At 42.2% G+C, this 13,927-nt stretch overlaps 1 protein-coding gene and 1 long non-coding RNA gene across 3 annotated transcripts in view; one reads left to right on the top strand and one right to left on the bottom strand.

The window, feature by feature from the left end:
* Positions 1 to 4,795, bottom strand: part of LOC142012701 (uncharacterized) — a 65,703-nt gene extending 60,908 nt beyond the window's left edge. The window contains exon 1 of the long non-coding RNA XR_012645428.1: positions 4,467 to 4,795. This is a non-coding gene — a long non-coding RNA (uncharacterized LOC142012701). The remainder of the gene's footprint in view (positions 1 to 4,466) is intronic.
* A 143-nt stretch (positions 4,796 to 4,938) lies between these two features.
* USP53 (ubiquitin specific peptidase 53) overlaps positions 4,939 to 13,927 on the top strand; it is a 60,288-nt gene continuing 51,299 nt past the window's right edge. Inside the window, exon 1 of one of the 2 annotated variants that reach the window (XM_074993394.1) lies at positions 4,939 to 5,356. The gene's annotated coding sequence lies outside the window, so the exon portion shown is untranslated. The remainder of the gene's footprint in view (positions 5,357 to 13,927) is intronic. The other variant, XM_074993393.1, reaches the window with a different exon arrangement.

Genomic DNA, 13,927 nt, shown 5'->3' with positions numbered 1-13,927 from the left:
TAGGCAGAAGGAAAGCAAGCGGACCACTTCCTGCAGCCATCTTTTTCTGAACTAAACTATAATGTGTTTATTCTGTGTTACAGCTTTGCAATGTTTGAAATATCTTTCACTGACTGGGAAATGATTAGGGAAAAAGCAGTGTTGAAGCCAGAGAGAAAACAGAGTCTGAAGAACAAAAGAAACAAAAAAAGAAAAAAAAACTACAAACTTACAGGCTCATCAGTCTATCATTCTGTCAGTCTTTTGGGAACAATAACAATGGACAGGGCAGAAACAGCAGGAGAAGGAAGGTGAAAATTAGATAGAAAAGGCAGGATAGCTTTGGTTTGAGAATGAATATATGAGGAGGAAATTGCCCCCAAGCCAGATATCAATGAGTTATGCTGATAGCAGAGAACACAAATCATCCAGGACTGACTGTAAGTTTGGAAGTTTCTGTGTTACTAGGCAGTAGCACTCATATCCTCTCCTTACAGCACAGGGTATCTATGAATCATTCCTAGATATGACATCAGTTTGATATTAAGTCAATGAGTGTATAGTGGGTGTACATGAGTGCTTGCATTTTACCATAGGTTAGTAAAATAAGACAGAGAAAAAAAATCCTGAAAACATGCCTAAACTCTTTATGGATAAGAGTTTTCAAAATGTGTCTCTAATTGATCATTAACTGTATATTTTGGTTTCTAAACAAAGGGCTGATGAGCAGTGGGCAGTCAGTGGGTACTGCTGGTTGCTCAGAACTTTGAAAAATCAAGCCATTTATATAAGGGATTAATATGGATTTAGGAGTCCAACTTTAGGGATCCATCTTTGAAAATCTTAATTGTTTTAAAAAAAAACCAGGAAATAAATAAACTTTAGATGAGTTCAGGGAAATAGCTCCTGACACAATACTTAGCATTTGTAGGGAAGTCAGCACTGTTGATAAATAAACTGGAGAAACATTAGCAGTCAGGTTAGTGTAACATGAAACAAATAAAGGAAAAACAGTTTACTTTGTGTGTTTGGAGTTATGTCTAGAGGGAAGGAAGTGAGGAGGAAGAAAAAAGGGAATGAGTGTTTATGCTCTGTGAAAGCTTCCCCTAATGAAATAACATCTGCGATCCTTCTTGGCTTACAATGGGCCAGCTTCAGAAGATGCTGACATATGTCAAACATTTTATGGGTAATGCGTTACTTCTACTCATTTGAAGCTATCTTTCTTAGCAGTTTACCAGTAATTTTGAGTGTGATGGTACTTCAATTGTATTGGGAAAGGGAGCAGAGTCTCCCTGGCTACTCCATGAACACTGAATCTCCACTATGGGATTTAGAAGGGCTGAATACCCACAGATGTGGTGTGGCAGCACAGAGATCACTGGGACCTGGTGTCTGTGTCATGTGGGGATTTCTTGCTTCCTACACAGCCCCCGCAAAGCCTGCTCTTTTATTTACCTCCTCTCACCTCAGAAGAAAGGCATTAATTCTGTTGCAAGAAGAGCTTCTACTGTAAAAGGTTTCTACTAGGTAGTCAACCTTCCAGGAATTTCCATGAATTAAAGATTAATCTTTAATTAAAGGTTATGTCATGTGATGAAACCTCCAGGAAAATATCCAGCCAAAACTGGCAACCCTACAAGGGGGAAAGATTTACAGCTACTTTGTTTGGTATCTATTTTCATAAGGAAAAAAGGATGTTTAAAATAGTGCGTGCTGCAGGCTAAATAAAAGCAAATAGAATTGAAAGACATGCTCGTCTTATTGATTTGTAGAAGATCTAGCACAGTTTCTGTTAAAAGCTGGGCAAATACGTTTTCGACTTAGGGAAATGTTTTGTGTGTACATGGTGCAAGTAACATTCTTTGAATAACTGAACAGAACTTTGTTGCAACAAGACACAGATGCCGTTGAATAGACCAATGTCTCTTGGTATTTCACTAACTCTCCCAGGCATGGCTCTTTTTGTGGTGCACACCTTTTCCAAATGTGATTGGTCCTTGACTGAACAGGACTTCTTTTCTAAATGTAGTCCAATGCGCCCAATTAATTGGGGGGAAAAACTCTTGGACACGTTCAGGGTCTCCCCATATATTGTGCCCTGGGTCTTATTTGTCCTCCCCCAGCTTCACTTTTAATTTCTAACAGCCCATTTACTCTCATGCTTCAGTTCCAAAAACAAGGTCACATTCTTCTACAGCCCTTGATCACATAATGCTGATTGTGTCTTGACAATAGCTACAGCAGAAAATCATTTAACCTCTGCGGTACTGTTATGAGTTTCTACCACTAGCTTAAAATCTCTTTTAGTTCTTTTCAGGGTTCCTGTGACCACTTGTGTCATTCTCAGTCAGAATAATGTGAAAGTCATATTAAAATTATCCAGGCTGAAAAATAGCAGGGAACCTTAGTACACTTAAAGCCCAAAATATTGATTTTTTTTTCCTCTGTGAAGAAGAACTAGAAGAAATGGGTATAAGCCAACATGGTTTCATGAAGGACATGTCAAATATATGAAGTTAAAAAAAAAAATGTGTACTGGAAAAAATAAAAAGCTACAAAATAAAAATGCACACAGTAAAGGGATAAGATAAGCATAAAATTAGAATAAGTGCCTAATCCGACTTTGGGATACACACATCTTTGTGGCATTCCAGTAAAGTAATGAAGAATTAAGCACTAAACAGATGATAGCTAAAGCGATAGAAGTAAAAAAAGTAAATAGCTTGTACATAAATACAGAGATATAGATAATCTTGCCAATATGTATCTTAAGATACAGTGTACTGTATTTTCATTTATTTTGAGAAGTCAAGGAAAGCTGAGAAAACACTGGAAATGAAAGAAAAGCAAATGTAACACTAGTCATAAAAAGAAAAGAATGAAGCTATCAGTTACTAGATGTAATTCTAATTTCCATTAACAGTGGTTCAAATTCTATGGTCTAGTAAAGATGCTGTAAGTTGATTTTTACTACTTTGAACTCTTCCAAATTTTGAAATTATGAAGTCAAAAACCAAAAATGTTGGTGAAAGTTTTCATCAAAAATTGATTGACAGTTTTGTAAAAGTGCTTGGCATTTTTAAAAATTCCACCAGCTCTACTGTTGATAGTAAATTAATGGAAGAAATATTAAGATAAAATAATCACTGACACAAAAAGGAAGCCAGGAGCGACAGGTACAGTAGGTTTACAAATAGTTAATTTAGCAAACAAGCTCAGTGATTTTATTTATATATAGGAAATAAAATGGATAAATTGGACATAGTACATGCAACATTTATAGACTATAGTGAAGTATTTCAGATGTTATTTAATTAACACTACTTATAAAATTAATTCAGATTAGTGTGGAAGAGAAGAATATCACACACAATGACAGTGTAGAAAGGCTAATGGAAAAATAAATATTGTATCAACTTGATGTCTAATAGTGCACTCCAAGAGACAGATATTTAAAATACCAATTAACATTTTAGAAGGTGGAGTGAACAGTATGTTAATTAAATATGCCTAGGGTACTAAACTTGGGGATGTTCCAATACCAGCAAGCACAGAAAAATACAGCAATTAGAAATATGAAAAAATAAAATTAAACAACCTATTTGGAAGAGAAAATAATCCAAACCACAGATATGCAATGAAAAGAAACAAATGTGGAAAGCAACATGCTGAGGGTAGAGCGCTAGGGGTCTTTTTGGACAGCACAATAAAAAGGAGCTAACTATGCAACTAACAGCAGTTAAGACTAATGTAAGGTTATGTATTTTGTTCAATGTATTCTGAGCAATCCTTTTTGGATCAGAGTAAAAGTTGTTTATTTGACTGCACCTGGGATATTATGCTTATATCTAAGTATCCCACATTTACAGAAAAGTGACTAAAAACTTGAGCTAAATTCCATGGTAACCAATTTAAAGATGACCCTTCATTTCAATACATTTGTTTCAGTAGGCTTTTGTGCCAACAGCTAACTGAAAAGAATACATGCTTTTAAAGAGAAGCTCAAAAACACGACCTGCACAAAGTGTCCGCTTGAGTGGGTACCACCACACAACTTCACCATAACTTTCTCCACAAAGGCTTTTGTGACTGTATAGTAAAACCCCTATTCACATGATTTTGACTTGCATGTTGCTTGGATTAACATGAGTCAAAAATCTTGAGTGGTGGGGAGCCAGGAACCAGGTGGCTCCCAGCTCCCCTCTGCTTGCAGTCAGTCCACTGCACTGCTCAGTCTTCTGACTCCCAGGAGAGGAGAGGGGCCCGGGAACCAGGCAGCAGCCTAGCTCCAGGATCCCTTCCACATGCAGGAGCTGGGAAACTAATGCCAGTCCCAGGAGCCAGGCTACTGGGAAACAGCTGCCTAGCTCCAGCAAGGAAGGGACCCAGGAAACTGATCAGTACAGTAGCATTGGTCAGTTTCCTGGCTTCCCAGACTTGCCTGAAATTCGACTTACACATAGTTGGCTGGGAACACAACCTACCGTAAAGTCAGGGGGTTACTGTATGTAGATTTCTGATTCCCTCTGAATTCAGCCTGGATTTGTTTGTCCAGACTCCAGTTGACAGATGTGTTAGTTCACTGACAACCATCCACTGAAGGCTAGATCACAAATTCGGAACAAACCAGCGCCTGTGGGTGTGTCTGGGTGAAAGTCTCTCTCTCTCGGCCAGGACTCCTTTGGGGTGGGGGGTTACTAACATGACCTTCTCCAGGCCAGAGTCCTTCGCCCAGGTGGTTGGGGGTCATAGACCTCGCCCACCTCCAACCAGGGCCCCAACCTGCCTTAAAGCGCTGGGCAAGGGAGGGGGAACGCGGCCAACGCTTGCCCCACAGGCTGTAATCACAGCAAGTACTCATCGCGCATGCACCGTTCCACCCTACTCCTCACGCCCATCCGCCGTGCTCTCGCAAGACGAGACGGGATCAGACGTTGTGATTGGCTCGGCTTCATATACGTCACTGCCCTGCTCTTCCAATCGTCTTCGGGCTGCTGTCGGCTCCTCTACTCCTCGCTAGTCACTAAGGCCGTGCCGTGCACACCTGCTTCATGTGCGGGAGGTCGCGACGGTTTGTCAGAATCCGGGCTTTTGAGGGAAGGGACGCGAGACGTGCCTCCGCCCCGCCCTCTTCCGCTCCTCTCGCGGCGCCGGCTGTCGGGCGCGCGCCGCCTGCCTACCTCAGCGGTCACGCGCCAGCCGCGGAGCAGTGGAAGAGAGTTCCCAGCCGAGGGCAGAGCGGCGTCGTGGCCGGGCAAGACGCGGCGTTGTGCGCGCGGGGCCGGTCGGGGCTGCAGGTGAATCCGCTGGCAGGGTTACTCCGCAGCTGAAGCGCGGGCGAGCGGCGGCGGCGGCTCTCTCAGCCCAGGCGGCGGTAGGTACCGGCGGCGGCACCCGGAGCTGCGGGGGGCAGTGGTGGCCTGAGGTGGGGCAGGGCGGCGCGGCGCAGCGCAACGTCAGGGCCATGACAGGGCTGGCGGCGATCAACCCCGACACTGGGGGTCTCGGTCCCTCTACCCTGGCCACACCGCCTCTGTTCCTACGGGACTCGAGCTGACCGGGGCGGTGTGTGCAAGGCTGCAGAGTCCCGCCGTCTGCCCCCGCTCTGCTCGGTGTGTATGTGGGGTGAGGGTGGTGCCCAGGTACGTTACCTGCCTGTGTCCGGCCCCCGAGTGCTTCGCAGCTTCCAGTGGCTTCAGCCTGTCCAATCCCATCCCCTAATCTTCCCCCCCGCCCCGGATCAGTGTTTAAATCGTATTTCTAACTCACCAGGGACACCCCGACTCCGACCAGGTGCCGGCGTCTCGGGGTTCAGATTTTGCAATGTAGCCTCTCCTCGTTTCGGTTGAACGGCATGTACAGGGAGCGTGGTGGTGTTAACATTCGTCGTGCGACCCGGAGTTAAACATTACACCGTCCTTTAAATGGAGAACAGGGCTGTCTTTATATTAAAACGTGTTTCCAAAGAGAAGTGAATATTGTACAGGTCACTGCCGCGCCCATAAACAAACTCATCGGTTTAGATCCCCTCATAATATGACTGACTGTAATATTAAACCAAGTGCATATTTATGTATGTAAATGTAAATATTAGTGTGTAGTTCATGGGCAGGTCACAGTTAGGTTAAACATTACCTGGTAGCTTATGGGCCAGTTGTAAACATTCTTTGAAAACAGGAAATGCAAGTACAGGTATAATGGAGTGGATTTCCACTGCTAGAAATGCGATTGCTTGTATGCGTACAGCTCCTGGATGTTTTTCCTTTATACTTAAGGATATTTCAGAAACAGTTTGTGATATGCATTCTCAGTGCATGAGGTGTGGCAGCTAGGTAAATGTTTAGGTTTCTGTATATGTTCATTGTCTGACTAGCTTTTCAGACTTTTAAGGAGAAACATTCAGAATTTAATTGTATTGTCCATTCTCTTTCCAAAGCATCCTTTCCTGGTGTGCTTTGTAAAACAATGGATGCATCATCGGCTAAATATATTTACTTAGGAAGTAATTACATAAATTGAACTTTGAAGTTAGTGGGACCATTCAGAGTGCAAAATAATTACACATCTTTTGTTTGGTGAGGTCCCTCAAGGCCACTTCAGGTTGTGTAGTGAATTTAAATTACATTTGTGAATCTAAACATGGTTGAATCGTTTCTTTTACACTATTCTGATGATATGGAATTAAAACAAACTTTTGAGGTCTTAAAAGGGTGAAAGTTGATATGGTTTGAAAAATATATTTTCCAGCCTGATTAACTAACATGGTGCTGTTTGGTACCAGTGAAATTTGCTATAACAAAAGTAAGCAGTAGTAGTATTAAATTCACAGTATTTTGTCAACAATGATTTTTGTTTTTATAAATATGTATTGTAGGCAATAAAATCCTTTTAGGGGATATACTTGGTTATATCTGAGAGGACTACGTACATGGAAATCTTTCAGAGGCACATGTATGGTTTGTAAATATTCAAACAGAATTATGTAGAAACCCTCCCTCTTCATTAGGAGGCTATCTGTATGTGTGTGGTATCTAATCAGAATTAAACACAAAGATTGCATTAGTATTCATATAAAGCATCTCAAGCTTCATAAGAGTACTCTGAACAGCTTGAGGTATATGATGCAGAAATATCTTTGTTTTACCTAAGGACATAAGAGATCATTTATACAAATATCTGATTAGTCAAAATGAGCAGATATTTTTAAAGCATCTCCTACTAAATACCATTATACCGCTTCACTTGATTAAGTATTTGACAACTTTCACATCAATGTAACTTCATAAGAACCTCTGTAGAAGAAATGGATCTTGCATGCCCTGACAACTAGCCAAGATGCTGATAATGGTACTGCTGAAGAGACTTAGGATGATAATGGTATTGCTGGAGAGACTAAGATCGCAGATAGAAAAACATGTAGCAGCCGAGCAAGCGGGGTTCAGGAAGAATGGAAGTATCATACAACACATATTGGCACTAAGATTGATAGCAGAGAGAGCTTGACAGAAGAACAAGAATATCTGCACTTGCTTTGTTAATTCCACGCCCCCCCCTCCCCCCCCCCCCCCCCGAAGCATTTGACAGTATAGATCAGTAAGTGACTTAAGCGGTGATGGACTCATACAAAGTGGATAGCAGACTGATATGGTTGTTGAAGAATATCAGTGACAGTGCGGAGGCAGTGGTGAGAACATGTGGAGAGTTGGGAAGTTTGTTTAGAACAAGCAGAGGTATGAGACAGGGAGAGCTGCTATCATTGAGTATTTTCATCATGCATCCAGAGAGAGCAATGGACAAAATCAAGGTAGAGTTAGAAAGGAACATCTGCACAGGATAAAAATTAACTTGAGGTTCGTGTATGATTATCACTGGGGAAGGTGAGGAGAAGCTAGTGAGAACGGTGCAGGCTCTAAATGAGGAAGGGAAATAGTGCTGACTGGTTATGAACATTGATAAAAACAATGGTATTTGGAGATAAGGAAATAGAAAGGAAGATCAGTGTAGATAGGATTGAACTAGATAACGTAGAGAAGTTCAAGTATCTGGGGAGCAGCAACAACTAGATCTAGAGCTTAAGAAGGAAATAGCGACTAGAATAGCGAAAACAAGAGCAAGTTTGAAGGCAAAGGATAAGATCTGGAAAAGCAAAGGAATTAGCTTAGAAATGAAGCCGAGCATCTTGAAAACGTGTATTCAGCAGCATTTTGTATGGATGTGAGATGTGGGCAATAACAAAAGATTCAAAGTGAAGAATATTGGCGTTCAAGAGGAGTTGTTATGGAAAGACCCTGAGAATAGGATGGATGCAGAAGGTCCTCAAGGAGGAGTTATGTAAGAAGATACAGGCGAAAGAGAACCTACTGCAGGAGGTTATACGACTCCAGTTATGGCTATTCTGGCATGTTTGCAGAATGAATGATGAACGAAAAATCAAGACCCTTGTATGCGACATAATGGACGGCTCAAATAGGAGAAGCAGAACCCACAGAGAATGGGTAGATTGGTGCAGAGCTAGTCTACAGAAACTAAGCCACTCCACAATGAACAAAGATGGAAGGAAATAGTGAGAGAGTGATTAAGACACCAGTGGGTGCTGAGCCTGTGGTGGTGGTTGATGATGATGTGTGCATGAATAGTAAAGGTCATTTCCATGCAAACCATATCAGAGTAAAATTCATTTACAGATATTAGATCAATACCTCTACCTCAAATTTAGATTGTATTGATGGGTTCTTTGGAACAACATAGCACAGTTTCAGTCTAAAGAACTCTGAGGTACAGCTTGGACCTCCCTGGTCCAGCACTGTTGAGATGTGACCAGTCTCAAATGGGTGAGTTTGATGCAGAACTTTAATGGAGTCATAATGTGTTATGCTGTTTTGTAAACAGTAAACACAGAACTGTAGAAGGTAAACAAATAAGAAATTGACATTACAGTATCACTTAAGAGTAGACTTATTGGGACTTATGTGAAACTTATGGTACATAGATTTAACGTGTTTTTTTTTTTTTAAAAAAAAAAAATCTTTGGTATTCTAAGCCAGTATTTTGCTCAAAAGCTTTGTGTGTGGCTTCTTATTCAAAGCTAACATAAGAGTGGCAGCATAAATCTGACATAAGCATGCCCCAGTAATGGGTCCTGGAGTTATGTTCTCCATTTTCATTAATGATGAGGATGTTAGGATGAATTGCACCCTCTGCAAGTTTGCAGATAGCACTAGACTGGAGGACAGAGGTATATATGCTGGAGGGATAAGGAGCAGAGTGACCTTGACAAATAGGAGGCTTGGGGCAAAAATCTGATCAGGTTTAACAAGCATAAGTGCAGCATCCTGCATTTAGGACTGAAGAATCCCATGCACTGCTACAGGCTGCCCACAGTCTGGCTAAGCAACAGTTATGCAGAAAACAACTTGTGGATTGCAGTGGATGGGAAGCTGGATATGAGTGAAAAGGTACCTTTGTAGACAAGATGGCTAAGGGCATATTGGGCATTAGTAGGAGCATTGCCATCAAATCAAGGGAAGTTATTATTCCCCTCTATTTGGCACTAGGGAGGCCACATCTGAAATACTGCATCCAGTTTTGGGAACCCCACTACAGAAAGAATGTGAACAAATTGGAGAGCCCAGCAGAGGGCATTGAAAATGATCATGGGACTGGGGCAGTTGTCTTTATGAGGACAAGCTGAGGGAACTGGCTTTATTTAGCCTGCAGAATGTGGGAGGGCGAATTCTGATAAGAGCCTTCATCTACCTGAAAGGTGGCAGTGGAAGACATGTTCCAGAGGGGATGGAGCCAAGCTATTCTCAGTGATGGGAGATAATGGCACTTGGAGCAGAGATCTCAAATTGCAGTCAGGGGTGGCAGAGTACAGGTTGGATATTAGGAAAAGCTAATCTAGTATTCTCAATTGGCTTTTGTATTAACATAATACTGAGGTGAATGTAAAAGATTTATGGCTTTAGAGCAAATGGTTTGTCTCATTCTGTATTGTCAAGAGGAGACATCACTCAATTGTTTACATTTGGAAAGGGGATTGGGGCTTTGAGAACTAACCCAATACAAAGACCAAGTAACCAGGTCTAGAAATTTAAATTCTTTTAAATGGCAGCTTAAATGCTTCAAGGAACATTGAAGTTCAGCCTGTCTTGATTACAGGATTAGTGTCCTTTCGTTCTAGTAGAAAAAGTGACTCTCTGTTATACAAAATTCCAGTCTGATTTCCCCACTTCAGATTAAACCCATTTAATTTCTTTACTCTTCTCCTGTTCCCCGAGCAATGCATTAGGGAGTTGCCTCTTATTTGTTGTCATCTCTTTTTCTTGTACTATGTATAATCTTAGAACATAGAAACTGATGATACAGTGCACCCTCTTGTGTTGACACTTTATTTTTCTGCTGTTTCAATTTATCCTAAGTTGAGAGAAGCTCAGTGGATATGAAGCACTCTTAAAATGAAACGAATATCTACGTAAGTTGGTATACTGAATTAAAAAAATCTGTTTCCAAATTGATTTAGTTAGTGCCACAGATTTTCTTCTATAGGCAAGAGTCTTCATTGTCACTTCATCACTGAAGCTTCCTCCATCTATATTCGCCACTAGACAGCTCACCTACATTTCTCGAGTTCAGTACAGTAGGGTCTCAACATTCGTGAGGTTTCAGTGTTGAGAACCTTCACAAATGCTGAATTTCATGAATAGCATTTTACCCCATGGAGGGAGGGGAAAGGAATCTTGACAGGGGGATTGCCTGGACCCACTGTGGCAGTGCTGGCTGGAGTTGAGCAGCAACTTTTCCTCCGCAGTAGGTCCAGGTAATCCCCCTGTCAAGGGGGAGAGAAGGAGCCGCTCGCTCAGCTCCAGCCACTGCTGCTGCAGTGATCCAGGTGATCCCCCTGCTCACAAATAATTTCTCTCTGTGACTTCACCACTATTGCTAGGATGGTCCAGTGCTTGGAAGACATTTAGCTTGAGGATGAAGAATACCTGGTTGAAGCTGAAACCCAAACAACATAACAGGATATTTACTAAAACAGTGATTAATATTTAGTCTACTAAACAGAGTATTAATAACAAGAGTGAAGATCAAAATAGGGGAATGACAGGTTAAAGAATATTTGTTATATTGAAGTCTGATGAAATTCACCTGACAGCATTTAAGGAATTAGCCAAAGCAATAATTAGTATCTATCTTCAAGATAAACAGATCATCTTTAGGCTAAAGATAGGAGAGGTCCCAGGGGACTGGAGTGTGCAAAATACATAGCTCTGCCTTCAGAAAGGGGACTGAGAAGGAACTGAGTAATTAGAGGGTAATTTTGATTCCCTGAGAAACAGTGGGGGAAAAAAAGGATAAGTTTGCTCAACCTTGAGGAGAATAAGGTCATTAGTATTTTCCAGCATTGATTTTTTTTCATCAGGAACAAATCCAGCCAAACCAACCTATACTAGATATTGGATCTCAGTAAACATGACATGTCTGGATGTTGTTAAAGCTTAGACACAGTCCCGTAGCAGAATAGACAATTACTATAACTGCATACACATTTGGTTGAAAGGCTACTAAAAGAGGATTTACTAATGTTTCTCTCTCAAACTATGAGGATCCCGCAGGGGCCTGTTTCGTGTCTGGAACATTGGCCTGAAATACGTAAGATGAAATTCAATAGACAAGTTTAAAGTACTACAGTTAGGAAGGAAAAATCAAGAGCATGAGTACAAAGTATGAAATACCTGTCCAGACATGGTGGAACAAGAAGTAATGGGATTAGTTTTCAGTAGTGGGAATTTAGGTTAGATACAGTAACTCCTCACTTAATGTTGTAGTAATGTTCCTGGAAAAAACTACTTTAAATGAAACCATATTAAGTAAATCCAGTTTTCCCATAAAGGCTAGTGGAAGGCTAGATTCCAGGAAAATCTTTTTTAACATAAAAGACAGTACAGGTTGAACCTCTTTAATCCAGCATTCTTACCGACAACATCTGTAATCTGGCATTATTTTAGTTAGCCCGATGGCCATTAATCACAGGTATGGGCAAGTTTCCTGTGGGCCTGTAAAGTTTATTTATAGTCACCAGTCCTGGTTCTCAATGTTCTGTGCTATTGTTTGGCTATAATTTACATCTAAATGTATTTCAAGAGTCCAGTAAGCAGTGGAAGTTTTGATAATGTGCTAGACAATATCGACCTCCTGTGGTCCAGCAAATTCTCTTGTTTGGCATGGGTCAAGTCCCAAGGGCGCTGGACCAGAGAGGTTAAACCCTATATATAAGCTTTAAACAATCTACATGGGAATGGTGATTGTGAAGCTTGGTTGATGTCATATAGTAAGAGGTGGAATATTTCCCATGGAATGTCTTGCTACTAAATCATGAAGTAGGAGTCTGCTAAAGCCCTCAAGGGTTAATGTATTGTTAATGTAGCATAGGGCAGACAAAATCTGGCCCGCTAAACCACCAGATCCAGCCTGCAGTTATCCTGCAGCCCCAAGCAGGAGCCTCTGGCAGGCTCTCTGCCTGCTGTATTCCAGGATCCTGCTCAAAGTGCCTGGCTGTGGGGCCAAGTGAGTCTCCGTGCACTGCATGTCCTGGGAGGTAGTGCAGGCAGAAAATTGTTCACTTCCTCTGACTAGCAAAATCCTGCAACTCTGATTTTTTGGAAACTGGCTACTGGGAGCTGCCTGAGCTGTGCTTGCAGTGCAAGCAGTCTGGTGAGTCCCACTCCCCACCCCCCCAAGAGCATGCAGCGAGGTATGTGGCCTCAGTAGTTGGCTGCTCTGAGTGACGGGCAGGGAGCCTGCTTGATGATCCTGCTGGGCTGGGCTGCTGGCCAGGAGCTGCCTAAAGCAAGCATCTCTCAGCCAGAGCCTTCATCTGGAACCTCACTCCCTCTCCTCTCTCCCACAAATTCCTTGCCATAGGTCATAACCCAAATCCACTGTATTCCATCCTGCACTTCTCCTCCAAGTCAGAATACTCTCCTGCACCCATGGCCCTTCCCAGACCCTGCACCTCAGTTGCATACCCTGAGCTCCCTTCAGCATCCAACCGCTGTTTCCCCCCCCCCCCCCCCCCATTAATGTTATAAAAGTGTGGCCCTTGACCAGTTACCAAATTCTTGGAATGACGCTCACGTCAAAAAATTATTGTCCACCCCCAATTAGTCTCCGACTAGATAAGGCACTATGGATTGAGGCAGGAGGGAGGAGACACAACAGACCTGATTGTTTTTAGAAATGGGGTACAGCATTGGAGTCTTCATTGGCAGAGAGGAGGGCATCCTGGGCATCAGAAAACCTCTTCCCTTTTCGTTCCCACACCCAAACACGTAGGAAGTTGGTCGTGGAGGCTGGGGGGTAAGCTGGGAGCAGCTCCAAGGCAAGGAGCAGCAGAACTGCTTCTGGCAGCTGTCCAGCCACATACAATACTTTTCACGGAACTTAGGGGAGGTGGTGTGGGGGCTGCCAGCCGCTCCTGGTTCCAAAGAAAAAGACTACTTTTCCAAAAATTCCTGCAATTAGTGGAGAAAGTAGGAGGCCCAACATCTAAGGAAGCATTGTACAACTTTAAATGAGCAACATAAGTGAGAAATTTACTGTATTAGGCAAATGTTTCTAACTGCAAGGATTGTTAAGTACAGGAACAGTTTATCTACGGAGGTTATGGGATCCCTAACTCTGAAGGTTTTTTTAAGAACCGGTTAGACAAAACCTGGTCAGGAATGGTTTAGATATATGTAACTCTGCCTCATGGGTCTCCAGCAAACTGTGTGTGTGAATTATATATGTAGATGTAAAAAAATATTCCCACCCCCACTTCACTATGCTGTGGAGGGGATGAGAGAACAAATGTGACATCACCAGAATAGTTGCACATGGTATGAGTTTTATAGATTTTAAGGCCAGAAGGGACCATCATTATAATTTGTCTGACTTCCTG

This window comes from Carettochelys insculpta, chromosome 4 (assembly GCF_033958435.1).
Source record: "Carettochelys insculpta isolate YL-2023 chromosome 4, ASM3395843v1, whole genome shotgun sequence".
NCBI lineage: Eukaryota > Metazoa > Chordata > Testudines > Carettochelyidae > Carettochelys > Carettochelys insculpta.
Note: the sequence above shows the minus strand (reverse complement) of the source record. Positions and strands in the feature narration are given on the sequence as shown.